This window comes from Drosophila kikkawai, chromosome 3L, assembly GCF_030179895.1.
Source record: "Drosophila kikkawai strain 14028-0561.14 chromosome 3L, DkikHiC1v2, whole genome shotgun sequence".
Lineage (NCBI taxonomy): Eukaryota > Metazoa > Arthropoda > Insecta > Diptera > Drosophilidae > Drosophila > Drosophila kikkawai.
This window is the reverse complement of record NC_091730.1, coordinates 28386592-28397451: the sequence shown is the minus strand read 5'-3', so window position 1 is coordinate 28397451 and position 10860 is coordinate 28386592.

Genomic DNA, 10860 nt, shown 5'->3' with positions numbered 1-10860 from the left:
TTCTGCACATGTTTGCGTATGAAAACAACGGCGATCGGCATAATCGTAAACGATTGCGTAACTTCGATGGATTCGATTTTACGGAAGAGGATGATCTGTTTGCTCAAAAAGTTTCGTACGTGGCTGAGAACTTGACCAACAACGATCTTGCTGTAATCTGCAACATATTGGGACTCCAACATGACAAAGATGACCTCATGATTCATATTTTTGGAAATTTGCGGTCTGGAAATTTGCTGAAAGATATCGGTGATGAGGACGACGAAGATGACGAAGATGAGGAAGAAGACGAAAACGAAGAGAGTGGTATACAGAACCGTATGAGAACTAGAGCAGGACAGAGAGAGAGAGCTGATAGCAAGGCAATGAGTGCGAGCAGCGAAGAGGAGCATTTTCGCTCTTTTAGAAGCAACACACAACAACTAGGAAAGAAGAAGATGAATACCAATGTCAATGCCAATGCCAATGTCAAGGCCTCTACAGTCGCGTCCGATAATAATGATGTAAGCTCAGTGTAAAGTTTTGGCACGGGTTCGCCGCGATTTTCGGTTAACTTCCGGGATGTTGAGAACTCGATTAGACCTTTTAACGGTGACGACACGTTGGCAGTGGAGGTGTGGGTGTATGATTTTGAGGACATGGCTTCGATCATGTATTGGGATGATCTTCAAAAATTCATTTTCGCACAACGGTCTTTGAAAGGGCTAGTTAAAATGTTTATAATGAGTGAGCGTGGCATAAGAAGCTGGCAAATGTTGAAAAATGCCCTGATCAACGAGTTCAAAACGGAAGTAAACGGTGCTCAACATAAAATGATGTCCGAGCGAAAAATTAAGAACAGTGAGAGCGTGCAAGAATATCTTCTCAAAATGAAAGAGATAGCTTCTCGTGGCAGTGTAGACAGTAGTGCGCTTATGCAGTACGTGATCGATGGCATAAACGATTTAAATGTCAATAAATCAATATTGTACAATGCGAAGGACATGAAGGAGTTTAAAGGCAAACTGAAGTGTTACGAAAAAATTCGCGAAAAATCTGGGAAATCGAAATATCAAGAGGAAAAGCTGAAATATTCAGGTGCGAAAGACAGTGGTGGTCATAAAGATGTAACCGTTCCGAAAAAAAGTGAATTGCTTTAATTGTGGTGCTTTTGGACATACAGCCGCTCAGTGTTCTAATCGTAGCAACGGTCGAAAGTGTTTTAATTGCAACAATTATGGACATATTTCGAAAGACTGTCCTGTTGGCAAAATCGAACCGGTAGCAAATTCGAGTAATACGCATAAAGTTTCTGAAGAAAAACTATCAACATATGTGCAAGAAGATTACAATGAAGCAAACGAAGTATACAGCCCTGATTGACACTGGCAGCAAATACAACATTATAAGTGAAAAAACGTACATAAGTTTGAATAAGCCAAAGCTGAATGCTGTAAACGTTGTTCTTGTCGGTTTCGGAAATCAAAACAGAGTAAAGCTGTTTGGTTCATTCAAAGAAGAGTTCGAAGTTGACGGCCAGGTGTTTCAAGAACATTTTCTGGTGGTTTCATCTGATTTTTTGGACGTTGAAGTTGTGTTAGGTGCAGAATTTGGAAACAATGCGGAAATTCAAATAAATCGCGACGGAATAAAAATCAAAAATCCAGACAAACATGACTCTGATGTGGAAATAAGTGCGCTAATGAAAATCAACGTGGAAAATGAAGAAAATGTAAGCATTAATATTGACGATAGTGCGAGTTTTCAAGCCAAGCGTGAAGTAACTGACCTAATTAAAAACTATAAGCCTGTGAGCACGAAGTCAACCAACGTTGTGATGCGTATCGTTTTAAAGGACGACACTCCTGTGCACTCGCGTCCGCGTAGATTTGCATTTTCCGAGAGATGCACCATTGATGATCAAGTCGAGCAGTGGCTTAAAGACGGTATTATTGAACAGTCTGAGTCTGAGTACAGCAGTCCGGTCGTTCTTGTGAAAAAACGCGATAATTCAACAAGGCTATGTATCGATTACAGGAGGATTAACAAGGTAATTGTACGAGATCTATTTCCCTTGCCCTTGATTGAAGACCAATTAGACCGCCTGCAAGATGCAAAAATATTCAGCACACTAGATCTGAAAAACGGATTTTTCCACGTAAACGTTGAGGAGGATAGTCGCAAGTTTACATCCTTTGTAACCCACAATGGCCAGTACCAGTTCTTAAAAGTCCCATTTGGCCTCACGAATTCTCCAGGCGTATTTCAAAGGCACGTTAACGCCATCTTTCGAGACTTGACTCGTTCTGGTATAGCAATCCCTTATGTCGACGATATTATAGTTCCTGCTGCAAACGAAGAACAAGCCGTATCGTATCTGAAAACAGTTATTAGACGATGCGAAGAATTTGGATTGGTGATCAATCTTAAGAAATGCTGCTTTCTGAAGAAGAAAATCGAGTTTTTAGGACACGTGATTGAAGACCAAAAGATTACTATATCTGACGAAAAGACCAAAGCCGTGACGAAATTCCCTGTTCCGATAAACCAGAAGCAATTGCAGAGCTTCCTGGGCTTAGTTGGATATTTTCGAAAGTTTATTCTTGACTTTTCAATCATAGCGAAGGCCCTGACTGATCTTTTGAAGCACGACACCAAATTTGTAATTACTGAAAGAGAGATAGCTGCTATTGATACACTCAAAAACTTGTTCACGCAGAAGCCGGTGCTTAAGATTTTTCATCCACAACACGAAACGGAGCTGCATACAGATGCGTCGATTGATGGTTTCGGAACAGTTCTACTTTAAAAATCTCCAAACGATAGTCTTATTCATCCAGTTTACTACATGAGTAAGAAAACGACAGACGCCGAACGAAAGTTTCCAGTTACGAGCTAGAGATCTTGGCAGTGGTTGAAGCTCTTCGAAAATTCAGAGTTTATCTCCTAGGTATGTGCTTTAAGTTGGTTAGCGATTGCAATGCTTTTACCTAGACGATGGAGAAAAGAGAAGTGTGCTCTAGAGTCGCTCGTTGGATTCTCGAACTGCAAGAGTTTAACTTTGATGTTGAGCACAGATCTGGAACGCGTATACGACATGCTGACGCTTTAAGCAGATACCCTGTAATGATGATCTCCGACGAAACCTTGCACAGCCAATTGAAATACATTCAGTCGCAGGACGAAGAAATAAAAGCTATTATTGATATCCTAAATGAGAAGCCGAGTCACAATAATTTCTTTACGAATTCTGGTCTCCTATACAAACTAGTGGACGACGATGACCTGATAGTTGTGCCACCAGCCTTTCAACGCGAAATTATTCGACAAGCACATGAAAAGGGACATTTTTCTGTAAAGAAAACGAAAGAAATCATCGCCAAAGAGTTTTTTATCCCAAAACTAGAAGAGAAAATACAACGACAGATCAGATGCTGCATTCCATGCATTGTTTCTAACCGCAAGCTTGGCAAAAAGGAGAGTTGCATCCTTTACCGAAGGAAGCGGAGCCACTTCAAACGTTTCACATTGACTTCTTAGGACCGCTCTAATCAACTCATAAAGCGTATAAACATATTCTTGCTGTCATTGATGGATTTACTAAATTCTGCTGGCTGTATCCAACGAAATCAACATCTACAAAGGACGTCATCGCTAGACTGGAGGCTCAAAGCGCAATTTTTGGTAATCCTGCGCAAATCATCTCTGACCGTGGTACCGCATTTACATCCGACGAGTTCAAGCAGTATTGTACCAACGAGAACATAGAACTTCATGCTATGACGACTGGCCTTCCAAGAGCAAAGGGACAGATCGAACGTCTTAATGCTACAATTGTATCAGTTCTGTCGAAGCTATCGATCGAAGATCCCAGCAAGTGGTACAAGTTTGTAAGCAGTGTTCAGCAAACTATTAACTCAACATACTCTAGAACTCCATTTGAGCTACTAGTAGGCGTAAAGATGCGAACTAAAACCGACGTACAGATAAAAGATATTGTTCATCAGGAATTGATCCAAATGTTTCAGGATCAAAGAGACGAGATACGAAAGACAGCCAAGCAACAGATTCTTGTCATGCAAGACGAGAATAAGCACACGTACAACCTGAGACGCAGACCTGCAGAGAACTACAAAGTTGGCGATCTTGTTGCCATAAAGCGTACTCAACTTGGTGGCGGACTTAAGTTAAAGCCGAAGTTTCTGGGTCCGTACCGAGTTACCAAGGTGAAGCCGAAAGATACGTATGACGTTTCTAAAGATACTGTATCTGCTGATGGGCCGAGACATACTACTACCTGTGCCGAGTATATGAAGCCGTGGGCTTATCTGAGCTCCAAGGACGACGACAGCAATGCATTCGGGACGAATGTCTAGAAGGATGGCCGAGTTGTGGGAATGGGTCTGGCAACTCCGTTCCACCTAACCCACCACACCACAGAAGAAGGAGAGACGGAAGGTGAAAAGCGAGGAGTTCGGAACAAGAGACAACGACGAAAAGACGTGCGAGCTTACGACGGTGACAAAACAAATTTAAAAACGACTAAAACCTATTTCAAACTATTCTAAAATACATGTAAACGATCACTTTATACTTAACTAAACTATCTACTATAAAATATAATTAAATACTATAATAAAACTTTCAACTAGTGGGACTTCTCATTTAAAAAGGAAACCAATCCCACAAATATGGGGGCTCAACCTACGTGATAAAGTGAAATTAAAGAAACGATGAAAAACTGATTTAAAACGACGAAAAAAATTGATTAAAAAGTGTGTAAATTTTAAATTGTGAAATCAAAAACGACGACGACGCTACACACACTACGACGCTTACGTGTATGTAGGGACAAGTGGAGGGATTGTGAAATTCAAAACGAAGACGACTTTACACACACATCGCTGATTTGCACGCATACATTTAAAACGACGCATAAGTGTATGTAAACGACGGGCAGAAAAGACATGGAAAAGAACGACGAAAACGGTAGTGAAGCAACGACGCACAGTAGCGCCTCTCGAACAATTAGCGTTGCAAAAATCGAAAAAGTCATGTTCGCAAAAACGATTTTAACCATACTATCTAATCTATTTTAAGATTTTTTTTTAGAAGATATGAGCATTCAAAGTTGAACTTTCTTTCGTTTTTTGCATCATACCAAAAAAAAATGGGTAAATTGGTCGACTTTCAGGTAATATTACACAAAAACCATAAAAGCAATGGTCATGGTTTTTACTTTAAATGATAGATACATTCATAAACTATTAATTAACCAAAAAAAAACGGCACGGGTTCGGGCTTGTACAGGTAAATCGCTACCTGCCAGGTGTCCATTTTTTTCACCTTTTTCTGCCCAAAGTAGTCTATAACTTCTGAAGCCGATGAAAGCCACCGACTACACTATGTCGACAAGTTACGTGGATCTTTCCTGGACCAGAATTAACTTTCATCGGCTGCGTCGAGCTGCGTCTGCGAAAATGCAACGACATAAACCAAAACTACTCATGGTGAAATATACCAAAATACAAAATAACCGTGGCGGTTACACTTTGAATTAAAAAAAAAATTTTTTTTCAGTTTTCAAATTATTTGTATTTGAGCAAATACATAAAAATAAACATAAAAAAATTTTAAAAAAATATTTTTTAAAAATTGTTTTCTTTGAAAAAAAAAATATTTTTTCACTTTGATACCCTTTAAAAAGGCGTATTTGTGGACGTGGCACATTATGCAGTACATATATACATTTTACAACAATTACCTGTCTAATGCCGTTTAAATTATTCGATTACCTTATTTGGTTAAAAAGATATGATTTTTGCAACGCTAAATGAGAAAAGGCGCTACTGTGCGACGTGCAACGACGTGTTGAAAAGGAACGTATTTCACAATATACAAAAATGACTCAACTAGCGGATTTTGATGTAGTGCTTCAGGCATTAAAAACGGAGAAGAAAAAGAATGTAGACCTTCTGCACATGTTTGCGTATGAAAACAACGGCGATCGGCATAATCGTAAACGATTGCGTAACTTCGATGGATTCGATTTTACGGAAGAGGATGATCTGTTTGCTCAAAAAGTTTCGTACGTGGCTGAGAACTTGACCAACAACGATCTTGCTGTAATCTGCAACATATTGGGACTCCAACATGACAAAGATGACCTCATGATTCATATTTTTGGAAATTTGCGGTCTGGAAATTTGCTGAAAGATATCGGTGATGAGGACGACGAAGATGACGAAGATGAGGAAGAAGACGAAAACGAAGAGAGTGGTATACAGAACCGTATGAGAACTAGAGCAGGACAGAGAGAGAGAGCTGATAGCAAGGCAATGAGTGCGAGCAGCGAAGAGGAGCATTTTCGCTCTTTTAGAAGCAACACACAACAACTAGGAAAGAAGAAGATGAATACCAATGTCAATGCCAATGCCAATGTCAAGGCCTCTACAGTCGCGTCCGATAATAATGATGTAAGCTCAGTGTAAAGTTTTGGCACGGGTTCGCCGCGATTTTCGGTTAACTTCCGGGATGTTGAGAACTCGATTAGACCTTTTAACGGTGACGACACGTTGGCAGTGGAGGTGTGGGTGTATGATTTTGAGGACATGGCTTCGATCATGTATTGGGATGATCTTCAAAAATTCATTTTCGCACAACGGTCTTTGAAAGGGCTAGTTAAAATGTTTATAATGAGTGAGCGTGGCATAAGAAGCTGGCAAATGTTGAAAAATGCCCTGATCAACGAGTTCAAAACGGAAGTAAACGGTGCTCAACATAAAATGATGTCCGAGCGAAAAATTAAGAACAGTGAGAGCGTGCAAGAATATCTTCTCAAAATGAAAGAGATAGCTTCTCGTGGCAGTGTAGACAGTAGTGCGCTTATGCAGTACGTGATCGATGGCATAAACGATTTAAATGTCAATAAATCAATATTGTACAATGCGAAGGACATGAAGGAGTTTAAAGGCAAACTGAAGTGTTACGAAAAAATTCGCGAAAAATCTGGGAAATCGAAATATCAAGAGGAAAAGCTGAAATATTCAGGTGCGAAAGACAGTGGTGGTCATAAAGATGTAACCGTTCCGAAAAAAAGTGAATTGCTTTAATTGTGGTGCTTTTGGACATACAGCCGCTCAGTGTTCTAATCGTAGCAACGGTCGAAAGTGTTTTAATTGCAACAATTATGGACATATTTCGAAAGACTGTCCTGTTGGCAAAATCGAACCGGTAGCAAATTCGAGTAATACGCATAAAGTTTCTGAAGAAAAACTATCAACATATGTGCAAGAAGATTACAATGAAGCAAACGAAGTATACAGCCCTGATTGACACTGGCAGCAAATACAACATTATAAGTGAAAAAACGTACATAAGTTTGAATAAGCCAAAGCTGAATGCTGTAAACGTTGTTCTTGTCGGTTTCGGAAATCAAAACAGAGTAAAGCTGTTTGGTTCATTCAAAGAAGAGTTCGAAGTTGACGGCCAGGTGTTTCAAGAACATTTTCTGGTGGTTTCATCTGATTTTTTGGACGTTGAAGTTGTGTTAGGTGCAGAATTTGGAAACAATGCGGAAATTCAAATAAATCGCGACGGAATAAAAATCAAAAATCCAGACAAACATGACTCTGATGTGGAAATAAGTGCGCTAATGAAAATCAACGTGGAAAATGAAGAAAATGTAAGCATTAATATTGACGATAGTGCGAGTTTTCAAGCCAAGCGTGAAGTAACTGACCTAATTAAAAACTATAAGCCTGTGAGCACGAAGTCAACCAACGTTGTGATGCGTATCGTTTTAAAGGACGACACTCCTGTGCACTCGCGTCCGCGTAGATTTGCATTTTCCGAGAGATGCACCATTGATGATCAAGTCGAGCAGTGGCTTAAAGACGGTATTATTGAACAGTCTGAGTCTGAGTACAGCAGTCCGGTCGTTCTTGTGAAAAAACGCGATAATTCAACAAGGCTATGTATCGATTACAGGAGGATTAACAAGGTAATTGTACGAGATCTATTTCCCTTGCCCTTGATTGAAGACCAATTAGACCGCCTGCAAGATGCAAAAATATTCAGCACTCTAGATCTGAAAAACGGATTTTTCCACGTAAACGTTGAGGAGGATAGTCGCAAGTTTACATCCTTTGTAACCCACAATGGCCAGTACCAGTTCTTAAAAGTCCCATTTGGCCTCACGAATTCTCCAGGCGTATTTCAAAGGCACGTTAACGCCATCTTTCGAGACTTGACTCGTTCTGGTATAGCAATCCCTTATGTCGACGATATTATAGTTCCTGCTGCAAACGAAGAACAAGCCGTATCGTATCTGAAAACAGTTATTAGACGATGCGAAGAATTTGGATTGGTGATCAATCTTAAGAAATGCTGCTTTCTGAAGAAGAAAATCGAGTTTTTAGGACACGTGATTGAAGACCAAAAGATTACTATATCTGACGAAAAGACCAAAGCCGTGACGAAATTCCCTGTTCCGATAAACCAGAAGCAATTGCAGAGCTTCCTGGGCTTAGTTGGATATTTTCGAAAGTTTATTCTTGACTTTTCAATCATAGCGAAGGCCCTGACTGATCTTTTGAAGCACGACACCAAATTTGTAATTACTGAAAGAGAGATAGCTGCTATTGATACACTCAAAAACTTGTTCACGCAGAAGCCGGTGCTTAAGATTTTTCATCCACAACACGAAACGGAGCTGCATACAGATGCGTCGATTGATGGTTTCGGAACAGTTCTACTTTAAAAATCTCCAAACGATAGTCTTATTCATCCAGTTTACTACATGAGTAAGAAAACGACAGACGCCGAACGAAAGTTTCCAGTTACGAGCTAGAGATCTTGGCAGTGGTTGAAGCTCTTCGAAAATTCAGAGTTTATCTCCTAGGTATGTGCTTTAAGTTGGTTAGCGATTGCAATGCTTTTACCTAGACGATGGAGAAAAGAGAAGTGTGCTCTAGAGTCGCTCGTTGGATTCTCGAACTGCAAGAGTTTAACTTTGATGTTGAGCACAGATCTGGAACGCGTATACGACATGCTGACGCTTTAAGCAGATACCCTGTAATGATGATCTCCGACGAAACCTTGCACAGCCAATTGAAATACATTCAGTCGCAGGACGAAGAAATAAAAGCTATTATTGATATCCTAAATGAGAAGCCGAGTCACAATAATTTCTTTACGAATTCTGGTCTCCTATACAAACTAGTGGACGACGATGACCTGATAGTTGTGCCACCAGCCTTTCAACGCGAAATTATTCGACAAGCACATGAAAAGGGACATTTTTCTGTAAAGAAAACGAAAGAAATCATCGCCAAAGAGTTTTTTATCCCAAAACTAGAAGAGAAAATACAACGACAGATCAGATGCTGCATTCCATGCATTGTTTCTAACCGCAAGCTTGGCAAAAAGGAGAGTTGCATCCTTTACCGAAGGAAGCGGAGCCACTTCAAACGTTTCACATTGACTTCTTAGGACCGCTCTAATCAACTCATAAAGCGTATAAACATATTCTTGCTGTCATTGATGGATTTACTAAATTCTGCTGGCTGTATCCAACGAAATCAACATCTACAAAGGACGTCATCGCTAGACTGGAGGCTCAAAGCGCAATTTTTGGTAATCCTGCGCAAATCATCTCTGACCGTGGTACCGCATTTACATCCGACGAGTTCAAGCAGTATTGTACCAACGAGAACATAGAACTTCATGCTATGACGACTGGCCTTCCAAGAGCAAAGGGACAGGTCGAACGTCTTAATGCTACAATTGTATCAGTTCTGTCGAAGCTATCGATCGAAGATCCCAGCAAGTGGTACAAGTTTGTAAGCAGTGTTCAGCAAACTATTAACTCAACATACTCTAGAACTCCATTTGAGCTACTAGTAGGCGTAAAGATGCGAACTAAAACCGACGTACAGATAAAAGATATTGTTCATCAGGAATTGATCCAAATGTTTCAGGATCAAAGAGACGAGATACGAAAGACAGCCAAGCAACAGATTCTTGTCATGCAAGACGAGAATAAGCACACGTACAACCTGAGACGCAGACCTGCAGAGAACTGCAAAGTTGGCGATCTTGTTGCCATAAAGCGTACTCAACTTGGTGGCGGACTTAAGTTAAAGCCGAAGTTTCTGGGTCCGTACCGAGTTACCAAGGTGAAGCCGAAAGATACGTATGACGTTTCTAAAGATACTGTATCTGCTGATGGGCCGAGACATACTACTACCTGTGCCGAGTATATGAAGCCGTGGGCTTATCTGAGCTCCAAGGACGACGACAGCAATGCATTCGGGACGAATGTCTAGAAGGATGGCCGAGTTGTGGGAATGGGTCTGGCAACTCCGTTCCACCTAACCCACCACACCACAGAAGAAGGAGAGACGGAAGGTGAAAAGCGAGGAGTTCGGAACAAGAGACAACGACGAAAAGACGTGCGAGCTTACGACGGTGACAAAACAAATTTAAAAACGACTAAAACCTATTTCAAACTATTCTAAAATACATGTAAACGATCACTTTATACTTAACTAAATTATCTACTATAAAATATCATTAAATACTATAATAAAACTTAAAACTAGTGGGACTTCTCATTTAAAAAGGAAATCAATCCCACATTAGTGAGTTCCAGGAAAGAGACAGGGGATGGACTCTAACCCGCATAATTCGAGTTGAGTTGAATATGTTAAAATGAGACCCATTAAAAGGAAGCGAACCCTTTCAACTCCCCAAAAAAACTATAAAGCAAAAATGCTGTGATTAACGTGGAGTTCAACCTATAAAGTGAACATTTCATCAAACGTCATTTACTTTGGACCATCGACGAAATTAGATTTTACTGGCTTAAATTTCCCAATG